Source organism: Phocoena phocoena, chromosome 4 (genome assembly GCF_963924675.1).
Source record: "Phocoena phocoena chromosome 4, mPhoPho1.1, whole genome shotgun sequence".
Lineage (NCBI taxonomy): Eukaryota > Metazoa > Chordata > Mammalia > Artiodactyla > Phocoenidae > Phocoena > Phocoena phocoena.
Window position 1 is genome coordinate 86,182,514 of NC_089222.1, and position 20,893 is coordinate 86,203,406.

At 37.5% G+C, this 20,893-nt stretch overlaps 1 protein-coding gene across 1 annotated transcript in view; it reads right to left on the bottom strand.

Annotated features, from left to right (window-relative positions):
* ATP6V1A (ATPase H+ transporting V1 subunit A) overlaps positions 1-20,485 on the bottom strand; it is a 54,541-nt gene extending 34,056 nt beyond the window's left edge. The window contains exon 1 of the mRNA XM_065875729.1: positions 20,448-20,485. The gene's annotated coding sequence lies outside the window, so the exon portion shown is untranslated. The remainder of the gene's footprint in view (positions 1-20,447) is intronic.
* Positions 20,486-20,893: the final 408 nt, after the last annotated feature.

Consider the following 20,893-nt stretch of genomic DNA (forward strand, 5'->3'; position numbering starts at 1 on the left):
TAAAGAAGATATGGTATACAAATATAATGGAATATTTCCCAGTTGTAAAAAACGAATGAAATCTTGCCATTTTCAACAACATGGACCTAGAGGGTATTATGCTTAGTGAAATAAGTCAGACAGAAAAGGACAAATACTGCATGAGTTCACTTAAATGTGTAATCTAAAAAACAAAACAGGACTTCCCTGGTGGTCCAGTGGTTAAGACTCCACACTTCCACTGCAAGGGGGCACAGGTTCCATCCCTGGTCGGGGAACTAAGATCCCGAATGCTGCACTGCGCAGCCAAAAGAAAAACAAAACAAATGAAGAAACATAACAAAACACAGAGTCATGGATACAGAGAACAAACAGGTGGTTGCCAGAGGGGAAAGAGGTGGGGGAAGGAAAGAAATGCAAGATTAAGAGGTACAAACTTCCAGTTGCAAAATGAATGAGTCACAGGCATGAATGTACACTGCGGGGAATACAGTCAGTAAGTATAAAACCGGAAGGAAAAAAATGTCAATGTTAAGAGGAGAAAAACATGATGATGGTCACAAGTAATTTAGCTTTTTGTACACCACTGTATGATATTCAGAGAAGTGGTTACAAATACATTCAAAAACCAACTCTTAACACATCTTTCATGATAAAATAAGAAAATTATGAAAACACCAGTTTTTTTTTTTTTTTGCGGTACGCAGGCCTCTCACTGTTGTGGCCTCTCCCATTGTGGAGCACAGGCTCCGGACGCGCAGGCTCAGCAGCCGTGGCTCACGGGCCCAGCCGCTCCGCGGCATGTGGGATCTTCCTGGACTGGGGCACGAACCCGTGTCCCCTGCATCGGCAGGCGGACTCTCAACCACTGCGCCACCAGGGAAGCCCAAAACACCAGTTTTTAAAGTATAAAATGTAGGAATTCCAGGCACTTTTGTCCATTTTTGATGCTTCAACATGTTAAATTTTAATCTCGGCTTCAACTCAGACCTTTATATTTGCTGTGCCCTGCCTAGAATGTCTTTTCCTCACTCTCATGAAATAGTCCCTCTCCTCCCATTGTCATCCTCAATGCTCTTACCCTGCTTTTCTTCATAGAACTTTTAACTACCTGAAAGAATATTTTTTCTTTTTAATTTACTTGTTTACTGTGGTTAGTATAAGCATCTGTATCACTCCCTAGAATACTTAGTTTCATGAGGGTAAAGAAAACAGTGCCTGGGCAAAGAAAAAAGCACTCAGTGAATAGTTACTGAATAACTTCATACCCCCTAATACCATCTCCATTTTACAAATGTGGAAACTAAAGAATGGAGATATAAGTAACTTTGCCCAAGATCACAAAACCAGCAAACAGTAAAGGTGGGATTATGAACCGACGCAGTCTGACATCAAAGCCTATGCTCTTTAAGCACTGCACTCTGCCTCCTCAATTAACTAGGCTGATTTCTATTGTACACATCTAAACAATCCTATGTGGTACAGCGGACAACAGTCTCTACCTCAAGACTATATGCTTTATCTTATTAGACACAGAGCTGCAACATTCAGATTCCACTTCAAGGAAGAGGATAGCCAACAGCTGTCAGCCCTTCACGGATGCAGAGAGCTGCCTTGCCCACATTCACACCCTTCACAGAGCAACCTGCACCAGGTGGCTGAGCAAAGTGGAGGTATAAAGAAAGGCCCAGCCCTATCAGCCCAATGCGGACGTCACAAGCAATAAATGCTCACTCCAGATCATCCCACCTGGTCAGCTGAGGCTTTGTCGGGCTTGCATTGCATTTGCACTTCTTCCCCAGACCAACTCTGTTTCCGTCCCTTTCCTTTCACATGTGTTGATCCTTAAGAAAATCTTATACACCAGACTCCTTTTAGACATCTGATTCCAGAGAACCTAAAATACTTAAAATGAACAAACTGAATAATTCCTGGATAACTGAAACTTAGACTCACACTTGAAGCACTACAATTTTTGGCCTGTTTTCTGTCTTAGTAATCTTGTAATTGGTTACTTTGGGAAAACGAAAAAATACAAAAGTGGGTTTAGAAAGCACGGCCCAATAGGCAATTCTCCGGCTAAGGTTCCCATGCAACGAAAGCCTTAGTTTCTGAAAGGAACTTGCTCCTCCTGCTTCAACATAAACCTTAGATACAGCCCATCACCAGCAGTCACAGGAAAAGAAGTCTAAAGTACTATTTTCTGATATTGGAAAATATGTTTTCCTGGTCCATAAGTTTCAGGCTCCAACCTCTTAACAGTTAAACACTTTGAGAAACTTCCAAGGATCAGTCCAAGGTACTAGGCTTTCTTGAACATTAAAATTTGCAATTCCCACAGCACTGACATAAGGATACACACACACACACACACACATATAGATAATATACTTCTAAAGCTTTTTCATCAAAGCACCCCAATTGCAGAAGAACAAGTAAGCACTAAAGTAATACATACCTCCCCACCACTTCCCCAGAATCTTGACAGACAACAGGATGTTACAGCAGTCCAAATTTCTTTGCTCTTGTATACCCTCTTAACCCAAACAAGTTTTGCCCTCTACATCATCATGCGCAATGTGTGTTTTACAAGAAAAATATGGAAGTGTTTCCTCCCCACAGATAAAATAAAAATGATGAATTAGGTAGACATATTATATTGACAACTACTGAATAGGGCAAAGCATATAGCAGTTTGATAGACATGGTCATACAACGTACTAATTTGTATCCATTAACCACCCTTCATTGTTATCTATGAAAAGAGTGAAAATAAAAATACCCCACTAAAATCTTCTGCTTCACTACTGAATGCTTATGTATCTATGTGAAAAAGTATAGGCTTTTTTTTTTTTTGGCTGCTCGAGTGGCTTACGGGATCTCAGTTCCCCAACCAGGGACTCAACCCATGCGCTCGGCAGTGAAATCGTGGAGTTCTAGCCACTGGACTGCCAAGGAATTGCCAACGTAGGCTTTTAAAAATGTTAAGACAACAACCTCCCAAAACAGTTTAACGTGCTATAAGCAAATGATACTGCAAGTCAGATCATACTGAAAGTTAATCTCATGCCAAATCTCCATAAGATCCAAACTATCAGGATATGATTTAATCCTACATGAAGTTTTATGTGCTATGTAATAACTCCTTTCTAATACGATATGCAGCTATTATTGTTGCTTTCAATCGTTTAAAAAATAAAAGCATGATATTTACTTTAAAAACAGTTGCTTTCGATAAAACAATGTGTTATATGTACCTGCGCTCATAGAGAAATCAACTCGATTATATTTTTAAAATTGGCTTTAGTTGTTGGACTCCTCTTTTAAGGATAAAAAGTAAATGCAATTAAAACCAAGCTTCTGGGGACTTCCCTGGTGGCACAGTGGTTAAGAATCCACCTGCCAATGCAGGGGACTCGGGTTCGATCCCTGGTCTAGGAAGATCCCACATGCCGCGGAGCAACTAAGCCTGTGCGCCACAACTACTGAGGCTGCGCTCTAAAGCCTGCAAGCCACAACTACTGAAACCCACGCACCGCAACTACTGAAGCCCGCACTCCACAACAAGAAGCCACCTCAATGAGAAGCATGCAAACCGCAAAGATGAACAGCCCCCACTCACTGCAACTAGAGAAAAGCCCACACACAGCAATGAAGACCCAGTGCAGCCAAAAAAACCCAAAAAAACAAAAAAAATCCAAAATTCTAATAGTCACAAACTGTAACCACCTCCCATATTTGTGAAAGATTAAAAAAAAAAAAACCCAAAACAAAAAACCCTGCTGTAGAAGGGGAAAAATCCAGATAGCACAGGCAACCATCAGATCTAATGAGTCACCAGTCTCTCCTCCAAACGCTGCAGAACACTGCAGTGGCAAATCACAACACCAGAGGCCCACTTTTGTTCCTTCTGTTTTACAAGATCCCTTACAAATTGCTATTGGTTAATGCACTATACCTAGTAATTTCATTACTCAAAGAAATGTTTTCACAACCAGTCTTGGATGATACAATTGCTGGAGGCAAGGGTAAGGTGTTATCTAAAAGCTAAATACCAAGGTTCTAAGACAAGATTTATTTACATACAAAATCCTTAATTGATACCGTAGCACTTCATTGTTACTTAACATAACACTTGGAAATGTACATCCTATCCAACTGACTGAAGACTATCTTTGGAAATAATAGATTATTTTTTTTAAGATGAAGAAGAATCTAGTTGATTAAAAGCAAATACTTATTTTCATACACAGTTTACCTTCTTGGGTAAAGGCATCAAGAATCTAATATTTTTATGCTTGCTATAAATTATAACGAAAGTTATAGAATTGGTAGAATTCTAGCTAATAGCACTACCTTATATTCACAGGGTATAGTACACATTTTGTGAAGTAGTTTTCTATTCATTTTATTTAACCAACCTCCCTAGCAACACCATTAGAAAGGCTTATGTGTGGGCTTCCCTGGTGGCGCAGTGGTTAGAGTCCGCCTGCCGATGCAGGGGACACGGGTTCGTGCCCCGGTCCGGGAAGATCCCATATGCCGCGGAGTGGCTGGGCCCGTGAGCCATGGCCGCTGAGCTTGCGCATCCGGAGCCTGTGCTCCGCAACGGGAGAGGCCACAACAGTGAGAGGCCCGCGTACCGCAAAAAAAAAAAAAAAAAGAAAGGCTTACATGGCAGATTACTGACTAGCATAACTAGTTCCCCCTTTTTATCTTGTTAGCAAAACCCTAAATTGGCTGAAATTTTGGTAGACACATCAAGGTAATTCCAGGCCCCCTGTCAATGACTGGTTTGGAAATGAGCATGTTATGATGTTCTGACCAATAAGAGGTAAGGCACAGTCTACTGGGGAGCTTCTGGTAATGATTTCTTTGCTCTTTTAAAATATACAGGCCATGAAAAACACTTTTTCCCTTGGGATCTGGTCATCTGCGTGGGACATGCAGCCATCTTGGGACCTTGAAAGAAGCAAATCTAAGTAGCCAGGCCACCTTGCTAAGGACAGCAAAACTGAAAGACAGAAAGCATCTGGGTCCCTGTTGCCTTTATAACGAAACAGAACAGAGAGGATTTCAAGAATAAATATTTTTATATGGTATACATATTTCATAGTGTTATTTTTTTTAAAGTATAGGCCAAAAGGTTAAGAATAAAGGCATCTATAAGGTCATTACTTAAATAGTTCACAAAAAATTACTTGAGATGGACTACAAGGAAATATGCAGACAAAAGTGGGAATCAGAGTAGAGAAGTATAGAAAGATCACAGATGGCAAACTGGACTAACAGAATCAGAAAAAATTTATTCCTACTACAATAAAATTTTTTGAGGGCACACACAGATAACACCCTTTCACTTATTAAAGTACAACTAATCCTGTAAAAGAAACAGTAAAGATAAAAGGTAGGGTGGACAATTAAGCTGGGAATAGAATTCAAATCTTATTGGCTACATATACTTATGCTTTGATGACAAGCTTATCCACAAACAATTTTGATAGCATTTCTAGAAATAAACAATCACAGATTCCTTTCACTTCAAAATTTTATAAATAAAAGTGGGTTATACTGAGGTGATAATCCAAAGTATTAACCAGAATAACAAAATACTGTATTTAGTGTATAAGTTCTATGGTTTCAAATTTATAGGCTAGAAGCCTATGACCAACGGTAGAACTGTCATATGAACAGACTCAAGTATCCCTGCCTTCAAGGGGCATAAATTTATCATTTTCTTAACTCTCTTCCCTCCACATAGCATGGAGCCTTGCACAGCAGTAACTCAATAAAATGTTCTGATATTAAAAACAGATAAACTACTACTTGTTAAGCACATATCACACTCCAGGCATTATGTTAAAAAATAAACACATCTCATTTAACCTTTAACAACAGTCCTAGGAGGCAGGTATTGTTTGATTACGAAACAGGTTTTGAGACTTTAAGCAACCCCCTCAAGATTAGAGCTATGGAGTGGAGAAGTCCGAATTTAGTCTGATTTTAACATCTAAGCATTTATAATACCAACAAATAATTCAAAAGACCTTATTTAGCCAGTAGCTTTAACCTCTATTATCTTAAAAAAAAAAAAGCCCAGGATGCCTCTTTTCCATTATTAACTGACTCTATGTTAGAATGGCAAAGAATAATACGCAGGCAAAAGGGAGAAGATGAAAAAGAGATGATATAAGATCATTCACAAACTAAAGAGCAAGTAGTATAACAACCAAGAATTGACTGTTTCTAGAATATCTATCTCCTAAAGAACTAAGACTTCTAAAGAACAACACACAATGCTGTGTTTTATTAATGCCTAGCTTTATAACACAAACATAAATAACTGATAATAATAGTAAAAATAAATTTAACTGTAAAGTAAATGGGCATATTTGGAACTAATAAGAATATTAATGAAAACAGACCCAATATAATTTTGCTACAGGGAATAGTAGTAGACAACTTCTGGTTAATAGTCTGTCATAAATTTGGAATAATAAATTTACCTGAAACAGTATCTGAGAAATTCCTCTTATTTTTCTTATCTCTAAGACAAAACTTATTAAGAGTTAAAAGTTATAGTGAAGCTAACATTAATATCCCATAAGACTTCTATGTGAATTTTTAGAATATTTCTTGATTTCAGATTACAAAGAAAAAAACGAGTCACTGATTTTATATTTTAACTTACCAAGAATGCAAACAGCCAAAAAGATAGCTAAATGATACAAACAGTAAAGAAAATAAGCATTTGTTACATACTTCTGCTTAAAATTTATTTTCAGAAGCAATATGCTTATAATTTTTAAAATACCCAAAGAAAAGTCTCACAACTTGAATACTGTTGACTTTGATGTTATTTCCTCACAATTTTTTATATAATTGTAATCAATACTATAATACAAATTGACATATTTTTAATAAGTATCATCTTAAACAGTACAATATTCCATTAAATGGATACCATAGTTTATGTAATAATTCTCTTTAAACTACAGTACCCCACTTTTTGTTATTTATATATAAATAAATAAATAAATATAAATATATATATATATTTTTTTCGGTATGGGGCCTCTCACTGCTGTGGCCTCTCCCGTTGCAGAGCACAGGCTCCGGACGCGCAGGCTCAGCGGCCATGGCTCACGGGCCTAGCCGCTCCGCGGCATGTGGGATCTTCCGGCAGGCGGACTCTCAACCACTGCGCCACCAGGGAAGCCCTTAGTGGTTATTTTGTTTGATGTTATAAATGCTAGAACACCAAATAATTATACAAAGAATAGATAAAATCTTATCTCCATTATTCTGCCTGGTATTATTATTTAAAATTTTACAAACAAATATTAGCTCAAAAGGCTATACAGGAACTTCCCTGGTGGTGTGGTGGTTAAGAATCTGCCTGCCAGTGCAGGGGACACGGGTTTGAGCCCTGGTCCAGGAAGATCCCACATGCCGCAGAGCAACTGAGCCTGTGCACCGCAACTACTAAGCCTGCTCTCTAGAGCCTGAGTACCCCAACTGCTGAGCCCACGAGCCACAACTACTGAAGCCCACGTGCCTAGAGCCCGTGCTCCGCAACAAGAGAAGACACCACAATGAGAAGCCTGCACACTACAAAGAAGGGTAGTCCCCACTCGCCGCAACGAGAGAAAGCCCACGTGCAGCAACGAAGACCCAACGCAGCCAAAAATATAAAATTTCATTTATTTTTTAAAAAAAGGCTATAGAACCACACACAGAAATGGACAACTGACTAAAATGGACAATTTTACACAATTAAAATGATGGGCAAGAGATCTTAAGATATACTGCACGAAGAAGACCCATGAATGGCAAATAAATACATGAAAATATGCTTAATATTAGGAAAATGCAAAGGAAAACCACAATGAAATGCCACTCCATACCTAGCGGGGCTAAAATTTTAAAAGACTGACCAAAGGAAGTGTTGGTAAGGATGCAGAACTAGAACCCTCACGTACTGCTGGTAGGAATGTAAAATGTACAACCACTAAAAAAACAATCTGGCGGTTTCTTAGAAAGTTAAGCATACACCTATCATATGACCCAGTCATTCTACCCCTTGGTATTTACCCATGAGAAATGAAAGCTTACGTCCAAACAAAGAATTTTACATGGATGTTCATAGCAGCTTTATTCATAACAGCCAAAAAGCAGAAACCACCCAAATATCTATCAACAAGTGAAGGAATAGACAAATTGTGGCATTTGTGGTATACAGTGAATACTCGGCAATAAAAAGAAATGCATCATTGAAACATGTAAAAGTAAGAGGTAGACCTCCCCGCCCCCACCACCCTGGGCAAAGGGTTCCATTTATATAAAACTCTAGAAAATACAAACTAACCTATAGTGATAGAAAAGAGATCAGTGGTTCCTTGGGGATGGGCAGTGGGGAGGTATAGAAGGAAGGGATTACAAAGAGGCACGAGGAAATTTCTTTTGAGGGTGATGGATATGTTCACTATATTGACTGTAGTGATGGTTTCATGGGTGTATACATATATCAAAATGTCAAACAGTACACTTGAAATATGTTTGCAATTATGTCAATTATACCTCAATAAAACTTTTTTTAAAAAGCACAAAGTATTGACAATATCACTCCTGTAAGGGCATAATGCTTACACAGAATACATCATATTCACTTTTGTTTTTACTTGTGAACTAACAGTTACAGAAGACTACATGATGCTATGTATGCCTATGATGCTAATGAGAGAACCTTAACCCTAGGAACAGCTGAAAACCACCACACAGACTTTTGTCTGTTTAGAATGAACTAATGTGGCTCTTGATAAGGCTGTGGGCACCCACTTGTCCAGTCAAGTTCGGCAAATCCTGAGAATTTCCAGTCCCTTATTAACAGCTCAGGAGTATATTAGTCAGAAATGCCTCTAAAGTACTCATCTTTGTTTCAGAACAGGGCTTAATGGCAATATCTTGTGTGAAGATTTAGGAATATTATCTTGAACTGTCGAGCCATGAGGCATAGAAGGGTTTGTCCTCCAAGATTCAGGCTCAGCTCTAATATTTTAGATATCAAAGTTGCTACGGTGCAATGATGCATTTGGAGGGTGAAGGTAGAGGGAGTTATTGTGTTGTTTTATTCTTCTCTGAGGTAGAAAGAGTCTACAATAAAGAATTAATAGTCCTTATCATTGCCTATTTTTAGGTACTTCCCCCACCCTCCTTATCCAACAGCATCTTTGGGTGAGGATGAGATCATATTTAAAATACGCACACACCACTGAACAATAGCAGGTACTATAAATCTACATTCAAGCACTGCAGGTGTACCAAGTTGGGACCTGAGCATTCTGTATTTTAAGTGTCTGCTTTGGATCACATTGAAGAGTTTGGGTGTCACTTGGCCTATTCTTTGGATTAATAAGAGATACTTTTCTTTCTTGAAACAAATGAAATAGAGGACACTGAACAGAAGTATGTTATAGTCAAAATAATTTGTGGATATTGTAACTCATGTTAATAAAGTCCCTCACTGTCTGATTCTGCATTACCTAAGACTAGTACTTATAGAGTGACAACCCATTTTTCACAAGATACAGTTATTCTCACATTTAGCTAGCTATTACACTCTAAATGTTCGTATTAATTGGCAATCTGATTCCCTATGTATTATTTGAGAGCTCTAACATAATTGTTTTGGTTCATAAAATCAGCAACTTTCACAATTATTAACAACTGTAGTATTTTACTTTTAATAACTTACATTCAAACTTCAATTGATAGAATTTCAATGTATGAGTCACATAAACAGCACTTCAAGTTATATCTAGAATGTTTACCATTATTTGAAAGTAACAAAAAGTCATGACATTTGTCAGACCTTGATCTCATACTGACACTGTTAGATACTGATTAGATATGGGGTAACCTATGCTATCACATGATGGTAGGTCACACGTAATTCAGGGATGCTAGAAATGTTAAAGGCATCCAGCTATTCAGCTTCCCTAAGACTCAAGCTAAATGGACAGATTTTGGCAAAATACTGAGGACAAACCTGACCTTCAGTGCATCCCTAAATTGGACAATAAGTTGGCAATACCCACCAAAATTCAAAATCCTTTGACCCACCTCTTCCATTTTTAGGAATTTACTTTATGCGTACAAAATGTGCTATTAACAAAATAATCTATTACAGCACTGTTTCTTACAGCAAAAGACTGGAATGTCCATTAATATGGAGACGACGTCTTGAGAGCTGTGGTGTTAAGATAGTAATCTCTGGAAAAAGACTCTCTGGGTTCGGGGCTTCCTTGGTGGCGCAGTGGTTGAGAATCTGCCTGCCAATGAAGGGGACACGGGTTCGAGCCCTGGTCTGGGAAGATCCCACATGCCACGGGGCAACTGGGCCCGTGAGCCACAACTACTGAGCCTGCGCATCTGGAGCCTGTGCTCCGCAACAAGAGGCCGCGACAGTGAGAGGCCCGTGCACCGCGATGAAGAGTGGCCCCCGCTCGCTGCAACTAGAGAAAGCCCTCGCACAGAAACGAAGACTCAACACAACCAAAAATAAATAAAAATAAATAAATAAGCAAAAAAAATATATAAAAAAAAAAAAAAAAAAAAAAGACTCTCTGGGTTCAACTCCAGAGTCCTATTACTTATGAACTGTGTAACATTGGTGGGCATTTAACCACTCAAAGCCTAAACTGCCTCATCTGTTAAATGGGGATAAAACTAACACCTATCTTATAAGGTTGTTGAGAGCCTTGCATGACTTAATTCAAGAAAAGTGCCTGATACAGGAGTAAACTCTCAAAAAATTGTTGTGTAGGATGATGATGGTACATTAGTACAACTGAATACTAGACTATTGTTTAAAAGAATGTGGCATCTTTAACTGTATCAATGTGGAAAAATCTCCAAGGTAACATTGTTAAATGAAAAATGTAAGGCCTGGGAATAACATGACAAGATGCTACCTTTGTGAACAAATACATGAGAAAAAAGAGTAAGGATGGAGAGACGGGGAGAAAACGCACACATGTGTGAATATAAAAATTTTACTGTATTTGTACATGTATTATCCATTCAACTTAGTTAAAAATATTGAGTGATTCGATGAGCGCTAAACCAATTAAGCCAAGTGATAAAATTACTATATATAACTAATTAACTGAGCAAAGAGCATAGTAACTAAATAATAATGGCAAATATGTACATGGCTCTTATTATGTAACAGTCATTGTTCTAATCACTTTTCTTATATTATTCATTTAATCCTCACAACACTTAATGAAATAAATATACTCTTAATATCCTTATTTTAAAGCTGAGAAAAATACAATACAGAGACATAAAAGAAACTTCCCCAAAGTCACACTGCTAAGAAGTAACAGAGCCAGGGTTTGAGCCAGTCTGGCTCCAGTACCTACACCCCTAACCTCCTTGCTTGCTATGTTGCCTCTCAACACTACTCTAAAATTACTTTTTATTTACCTATATCCCAACTCTTTTCAAAAGGAATTTGTACATTCCTCAAAAAATGAAAAACAGAACTCTCATATGATCCAGCAATTCCACTCCTGGGTATTTATTTAAAGGAAACAAAAACACTAACTAGAAAAGATATATGCACCGCACTAAGTTCACTGCAGTATTATTGACAATAGCCCAGATATGGAAGCAACCTAAGAGTCCATCAACAGAAAAATGGATAAAGATGATGTGGTGTGTGCATACAATGGAACATTAGCTGTAAAAAAGAATGAAATCTTTCCATTTGCAACAACAGAGATGGACCTATAGGGTATTAGTGAAATAAGTCAGAGAAAGACAAATACTGTATGATTTAGTTATATGTGGAATTTAAAAAACAAATGAACAAACAAAACAGAAACAAAGTCATAGATACAGAGAACAAACAGGTGGTTGCCAGAAGTAAGGGGATTGAGGGAGGAAAGAAACATGTGAGGGAGATTAAGAGGTACTAACTTCCAGTTGCAAAATAAATGAGTCACAGGTATGAAATGTATAGTGTGGGGAATATAGTCAATAAGTATGGAATATCTTTGTATGGTGACATGTTGTAACTAGACTTATTGTGATTATTTTAAAAGGTATAGAAATATCGAATCACTATATTGTATAGCAGGAACTAACATAGTATTCGCTTTAAGTCAATTATACTTTGAAAACAAAAGAGATCAGATTTGTGGTTACTAGAAATAAGGGAGCAGGGGAAGGGGTAACCAGATGAAGGTGGTCAAAAGGTACAAACTTCCAGTTATAAATAAGTGCCAGGGATGTACTGTATAACATGATATATAATTACATTACTGAATGTTAAATATGAAAGTTGTCAAGAGAGTAAATCCTAAGAGTCTTCATCACAAGAAAAAAATCTGTTTAACTTTCCTTAATTTTGTATCTATATGAGAGGATGGATGTTTACCAAAATTACTGTGGTCATCATTTCATGATGTATGTAAGTCAAGTCATTATGCTGTACACCTTAAACTTATACAGTGCTGTATGTCAATTATATCTCAATAAAACTGGAGGGGAAAAATGTGTACAGTTTACAATAAAGAACATATACATAATTAAGTTCGTAAAACTTTTAAGGAAAAGGGGAAACAAAAAATATCAACATGAGAAACAAATACAAATGCTTTAAACATATAACAAATCTCACTCTAAAGCAGGGGTCCCTAACCCCTCGGAACCCGGCTGCACAGCAGGTGAGTGGCAGGCAAGCGAGGGAAGCTTCATCTGCCACTCCCCATTACCGCCTGAACCCTCCCCCCACCACTGCACCACCCCCTCCCCACCACCGCCACCCACCCCGTCTTCAGAAAAACTGTCTTCCATGAAACCGGTGCCAGATGGCAAAAAGGTTGGGGACCGCTGCTCTAAAGCATCTGTTATTTTCTATTACAGCTTTGAATGATATATTAATTTCAGATTCTTAAAAGGACTGAAATCAAGTATTAAGTAACTTAATTTTGCTTCTTTATAGGCATTCTTATTTGAAGCTTTCTAAGGAGAGTTAACATTGTATTTAGTTTTTTCATTCACCAAAACCCAAATGTGGACTTTCCCTTATGCTGACCGTCAAAAAATTACGTCAGGTAACAGACTCCATAATTGTGCAATATGCTCTATTATCTCCAAGGCAGAAAACATTTCTGGAGGGCTTAATATCCATACCAAAAATAAAATTTGTAACCCTATCTGGTAATGCCTATCACTTTTCTGTACATTTTTAATGACAACTTCTTATTGGATGCCCATGGGTTATCACATACACAAAAAAATTAAGGAGAGTTTATGGAATTAGCAGGGTAATTTATACACTTTCCCCTCAGATACCTAAGTAATTAAGACAAAAAAAAATTTCAGACAATTGCCATTTCTGGCCATTTCAAATGGAATTCTTCCTTTTGTTAATTCCTTCTTTGCCCTAACAGATCTTTTACTTTTAATTAATTAACTTATTAATTAATTAATTTCTGGCTGTGTTGGGTCTTCATTGCTGTGCGCGGGCTTTCTCTAGCTGCGGCGAGCAGGGGGCTTCTCTTCCTTGCGGTGCGCGGGCTTCTGCTGCAGAGCACAGGCTCTAGGTGTGTGGGCTCAGTAGTGGTGGCTCGCTGGCTCCAGAGCGCAGGCTCAGTAGTTTGGCACACGGGCTTAGTTGCTTCGTGGCATGTGGGATCTTCCCGGACCAGGGCTTGAACCCGTGTCCCCTGCATTGGCAGGTGGATTCTTAACCACTGTGTCACCAGGGAAGTCGCTTCTGTTTAAAAAAGGTAGTTTTTTCTAATTACAGAAACACTACATGTTCATTGTAAAAATAAAAACACATAATACAGAAAAGGGTAAGAAAATAAAAACCACCCAAAATGCCCATCCATGTACTGAGGTAACCACTAAACATACACTTTGGTGACTATCCTTTCTGCAATTCAACTTGTACAGATATGCACAAACATGTAGTTTTATGCATGTGTTATTGTGAATACCCTGCCTTTTTTCCTTTGTCTTTCTGTTTTCTTTTGCTTACTTCCTCCTTCCAGTGTTGACAATCATATAGGCATATACAAAACTCACGGTGTTTTTCAGCTGTTTAACAAAAATGGGATCTCGTTACATATTTTTCTCTAAACTTTGCCTTTCTCACTTAAGATACATGATGGATCCTTTTAGGATGTATTTGGAAATCCTCTTGATTCACCAGTATGGATTTAACTTCAATTTTTTTTTAACTCCTACTTTTAATGGACTTTAAAAACACAAAATTTATAAGTTATATACCAATACCCCTACTGACAGGCATTCCCTTTGCTCCCAGGTTTTTGCTACTTCAAACACTGCTTCAATCGACATTCATGTGAACACTTGCTACTTGCTGGTGTTTTTATTCTAAGGAAAAGAGTCCATACGGTGGGATTGTTGGATGGGAGAATATGTATTTTTAATATTAACAGATATTGCCTGATTGTTTACTAAAAAAACTGTAACAATTTACATCTCCACTAGCATTTTATGAGAAAATCCTTTACCACTAGCGGTAGGTTTACCACTTAATTTCTGCTAATCAGAAAAAAATTTTTTCATTGTTAGTATATTGACTACTAGTGAAGTTATACATCTTTTCATAAGTTTGTTGAATGTCTAGATTTCTCTTCTTGAAGTTCTGGTCATATGCTTTACCCATATTTCTATTGTGTGGACTTTTTCTTAATATGTAAAAGTTCTGACAAATGTTAACTCTATCTGTTATACATATTTCAATTTTTTTTTCAATCTGGCTTTTGTCCTCTATTTTTGCCATTGAAAAATTCTTCATTTCTAAAAAAAAAAAAAAAAAAAAAATTCTTCATTTCTATGTGTTCTCATACACCTGTTTACTTTTATGACTTTCAGATTTCCTATCTTGGTTTAAAAGGTCATCACTACATCTAGATTGCATATATAAAAAAATTTTAGGGATTAATATTTTTAATCTTTTATTTTAAATATTTAAGTTTTTAATCCATCTTGAAACTAGTTTCTGCATATGCTGCAAAGTACTGGCTCAAGTTAATTTCTTCCAGACAGACAAGCTGTGTCAGTTACATTTACTATATATGTCCCCATTTTTCCCACTGGATTGAAATATCACTTCACCGTGTGTTAAATTATTTTATATGCTGGGATTTACTTCTGCTTTTTAAAATTCTGCTGAGCTTACAGAGGCCTAAAAACATACCTGCACCTATAAACTTAAATAACATATTCAGTTATCTGGATAAGTCAAAACATTTTCACTTAGGATATCCAAGTAATTAAGAAGAAATCATCATTTAAATGCCTAATTCTCCATACCAAATTAAAAAATTATTGCCCAAAGCAATAAACAGTGATTGTAGGAACTCAAATAGAAATTTTAAAACTTTCTTAAATCTCCTAATCTAAGATGACTTATTTTGATGCATTTCTGTCCATCTTTTTCAATATGTATATACAATCATTACTACACATACAGTTTCTGTATCATGCCCTTTCTTCAATTTTATAAGTGTTTTCTAATTTAGTCTTCTCTATTTTATTGTTAAATAAACACTTAAAAGAATTAAACTAAGAAATAACTAAAACAAAACAAAGTCTGGTTGTTTTTCATTGCTCAAGCACATGTGCAGCTTCTGCATTATATCATGCATTACCCATTTTACTTTCAATGAAATAAGCTTAACTATTTTTCAGAAAAGAAATAAAACATGGCATGTTGTTGATATAATTTTTAAAAAGGTTTGTCAACGAAAGAACAATGGTTTCTACAGATAGCATTAAGATTCAGAAAAACACTGAAAATTTTATTGTAGTAGCTAGTCATAATATTGACACAAAAAAAATAGCAACAACAAAACACAGGTTAAATCTCAAAATATCTATGAAATACCAGCAATTTTGAAGGCTAAGTGCAGTTGTGAAATTTATTAAACAGAGCTAACTACGAACAAATATAAAGAGGCGTTTCAAAAAAATTAATCATTTTATTCACAGTAGTAACTAATTCTAAAGATGACTTTAATAGTTACAGGTAAAAATAAAGATTACTATGAAAATATACATCTATTTCAGCTATCTTTATAAACACACACACAATGTCTATGTATTTACTATACATATAATATGTATATACTATATATATATATAAAATAATACACTTATATAAACCGAAGTCACTTTCAGTTCACAACAGGAAACAAAGAAAATAGTAAAATTCTAAAGTCTCTTCAGAAAAATTAAATGGAAAATATGGTTATTGATCATAATTTATTTCACTATAACAGAAAACTTGACATTAAAGACATTAAAGAGAATATTCAATAATCTCTTAATAAAATCTTTCCTTAGAACAAATGAGTTATTTTTTTCAGGACTAAGGTGAAACATAAACTCATGATAGCTACACTTCAATTATTGTTTAATTTACTGATATTTTCCAATACAAAACCACTAAACCTTGCGAATCGTCAACCTAGGAAGGGAAAAGTTTTACTCTAGTTCACGTCTCCATTGTGTTCTCTATATTCCTATGTCTACTTCAAATGAGGATAAAAAATAAGGCGTAAAAACAGAATAAAAGGTAGAAATTTTAAATATAAGCTAAACTCAAAAGTTCCACCTCTATAGGGTGGTATAACTTTAATATATTTCTATAATCCAGTGAGGGATAATAATTTAGAAATACAATACTTCCTTAAATTGATTCCACATATTAATGATCATGAGCTCTGGAAAATCTTTATATAGAAAATATTAAGTCACTGCAGTTGCCAAAATAATAGACTTTATGTTGATATTTCTTAGCTCCTATTAATAAATCTATTTTAGAATCTTTGCTAGAAGTACATTTTTCTTGCTATTTTTTGGTAATAAGCCTCATTTCAAATTCTACTCCTTACTCCATACCCCAAACTTGTTGCTCAATTTTATAGGATATCTAAAAGTCTCCTTTAGAAATTCAGTATATAAAATCAAACTAGGTATCAGCAAAGTTAAGTTTTTAAATGTACAAAGTATGTACTAGGCCCTCTGCATCATGATCTAATTTAATAGCATCTATGGCATAGATTTAAACACGAGGAAATTTAAGCTTAGATTAAGTAAATTGTCCAAGGTCACACAGCTTAAATAAGTGGTAAGGCCAGACTTGAACCCAGGTCTATACGATCAGGAAATACCACTTAGTTTTAAAAATACTTTCACATAGATTACCTAGGGTTTATCTCACTTGAAATCGTAACACCCTTGATAGAAAGGTTCCTAAGTATCAAACCATAAGCCCCCACCCCCAACTTTACGTAAAAGCATATAGCTAAAGTGGCAGTACTTAATGATGATTTTCTGACTTTTAGTCTAGTGCTATATCACGTGTAGCCTGTACAGTGCCCCTTTTTTCAATAAACACAACTCACTCCTCTTCCCTTCCCTATCATGCAAACACATATGTTGTGAAAATAAGTTGATCACTACATTAATAAAGTCCATCTGAGGTTTATATCTATTCTATTGACCATGATTTGGATGGTTACTATTAACAATTTATATCTGAAAGCTAATACCTAGTGCATAAACTCAGTAGGAGCTATGATCTGCAAGAACTTTAAAAGTAGTTTAATCTCCCTGTCCAACTGTCAAACACTCATTCAATAAACAATTTATTTAATGCCTATCAAGTACTTCTGCATCCTGGTACTAAAGACACAACAGTAGAGACACTGTCCTTGAATTCCTAGGAGCTTTACAGTTTACTAAGGAACAGCCCAGCAAACAGTAATTAAATACAACATGCTAGGAATGAAAATAGAAGAATAGAAAATATTGTGTAGTAGTCTATAGAAGTTAGTGCCTAGTTCTGCCCACAGAGGAAGAAAGCATCTTGGTGGTGGCCATAATCTACAAAAGCAGTGACATATAAGAAAGACCTCACAGTAAGCACACAAGAGGTGTCAGGGACCCGAACACAAAAACCCCCGTGTGCCATTTAATGTTGGACTACAGCACAATTCTCTAATGAATGTTAAGATTTCTACATATAGGGAATTCCCTGGTTGCCCAGTGGTTAGGACTTTGTGCTTTCACTGCCGGGGGTGGGGGTGGCGGGGGGTGGTGGGGCCGGTTCAGTCCCTGGTCAGTGGTCAGTGGACTAAGAACTAAGATCCCATAAGCCACGTGGCAGGCCAAAAAAAAAAAAAGATTTCTGCATATAATACTCATAGATTGATAAAAAGCTCGTCTCAGAAATGGTTTCCACACTTCACATCACTTGTTTGTGTGTGTAAATCGAGTATAACGTCAAAGCTCTTTTTCAAATTCAACTTTAGTAGCAATTTAGTCACCAATTCCTGCTGCCAATCTTCCAGATTTCATTAGTGGTCTAAATTATTGCTTTTGCAAGTTCCCTAAAATCAGGGGAACTGTGAAGTAAAATTGCAAACTCATTCAACCTCTTTCACATTGACATTTTCTCCTCTAGTGCTCAATCCTTTCTAGCCTGTTTATTTCATTTTGGTCTCACCCAGACAGGACTGGTTTAGACTTCAAGAACTCCTCTTATTTGGTGGAATGTTACCTGGGCAATGAAGCAACACTGCTTACATTTTTCTCTCCTCTAGTGATCAGGGAACCTCACTCTGGAGCAAACTAATGGATAAAACTATATTTATATCGGTAGCAAGCATACCGATACTTAAACATCTCAAACAAATTAGTGCTTTTGTCCAATATAAGTTATATGCACAAAATGCTACAACTGTAAATCATAACAGTGGCCTTCATCATTACTTAGAGAAAGCAAGAAAGATCTTTAAGGTTATGTTTTCTAGTAATGAGCATCAATAAGCGAGTTTCTCTATTTTGAACTTACTACAAAACATTTTGTTAAATTGATGTTACTCTAGAATTTTAACTTCCCCCTTAACAAAATAAGACCAGTTTATTGCAGAGAATTTGGAAGATACCAGAAAAACAAAAATAAGTCATTCATACCCACCACTCAAAGATAATGATTCCATCTTCCTCATTTTTCAGTTGTCTTTTTAATGGATTCTTCAATGACATGGGTTAGAAAACTCTAAGGTTTAACTAAGAATATAATTTTTTCAGATTAAGAAAAAGTGTAATTTAAATTAAAAAAATCAGATTTGTAATTTCTGTAAGGCCTTTCAATTTAAAAGAACCAAGGGACTTTCTGAGTTTGCAGTATAAACAAGAGTTTAACCCCAAACAGAAAAACACTCTTCCCTAAGGCACATTGTTTGGGGTCAAAACATTGGTTACTATATTACATGTGAAATGGGAGTACACTGGGTTGGGCAAAAACCTAAACAATCTTTTCTGCACTTTCAGAAAATACTGTTCATCAAAATCTGAAGAGGTCACCTGGACTTTTACAAATGGGGAAAGCTAAGGAGGGATACAAACGCTACTTAACATAAATTTAAGGAGGAATTGACTGGGAGTGGCAATTACGTAGGATTTTAGGGAGAAATGGCAAGAGGATGTCAAAGGCAGAAAATATGAAGTCAGCAATATCTCGACTTAACCTCCTTACCTTTAAGTTTATGGTCAAACACATTAGTTTAATTATCTTTCCAGCCCAATTAGTTTCTGAAGAATTACTTCCCTTTCAGGGAGGTCACTTTTCCATAAGCTAGCCTGGGTCTCCTGCAGATCATGACACCGCAACACCATCTTTCAACGCCTCCCCATTCAATCTAGACTGTCGCATTACCAACACCTCCTGTTTTGAAGGTAGTAAATATTTATTCTTTCAATTGTCCTCTCCTTTTCTGCACCATTAAGTCAGAGAAGAGAAAGGTAAACGGCCACCTTTTACCCTTCCAGATCCATTCAAAGCTTGTGGGCATCTATAAAACGCCTCTCGCAGGGATGTCAGATAAAAGCTAAGAATTAACTGAAAATGCACATTCGGAAGCAAGATTTACAGTGACACCGCAGTGAGGGCCACATCGGTGACATTCTCTCCCAAGCCTGTCTCACAGGAGACGCCTCTGCCTCCGGGGTTTTTCCTATCTCCCCGCTCCCCAGCCCCGGGCTGAAGGTAAAGACTTTACAAGGCCTCTGCCAAAGAACAGGGGATTGAGACCTGGAGGCTACTGCAGACCCCGAAGAATGCCTGAACCAATCCCACTACCCGAAGCCCCAAGACTCGAAAGGGGAACCATAATGGCGGCACTCACCCCCCAGCCCCGGGAAGGGTGGACATGTGAACTCCTAGGTTGCAGGGGCGACCACATTGGGGGAGCGGGTGTCAAGATAACTGGAGAAATGAGATCGCCGGTGCAGGATGACAGCGGGGGGAAGCCCGGGACAGCAGAGGCCACCATTCACACTCTCTCTTCTCTTCATCCTCTCACCTCTTCTCTTCTATCCCAACCAGCCGCCGGTTACCGGTCGCCACTCACCTGCCGGGGCGCGAGGTCCAGAAACCGTACCGATCACCTACCCAGAGGCTCTGTCACTGTGGGAGGGGAAGTCTTCAGCTGCAGAGGGGGGCGGGTCTAGACAGTCACGTGACCCCGGGCTCCGCCCTGTTCTCCCCAACCGGGCTTGCTGCATCTCCGGCGCCTGTATTTTTGCGGATCGTTTGAACATTAATTTTCTTGCGATTAGATTTTAGGACTGCAAGAACAAAACAAAAATGTCCGCAAAGATTATGTTGTAAAGTGCAACGTAGAAGGCGTGGGTGGAACGGGCTAAAGTGCATTGCTAAGGAAGTGACGTTCACGCAGTGGTCTCGGGGCCGGAAATGGAGATAGAGTTCCGCCCCCCTGGGGCCCGCCGGCAAAATCCCAGGCTTATGGGTTTGGGGCCATCACGTGATATCGAAACCGAAACGTGCTGGACGGAA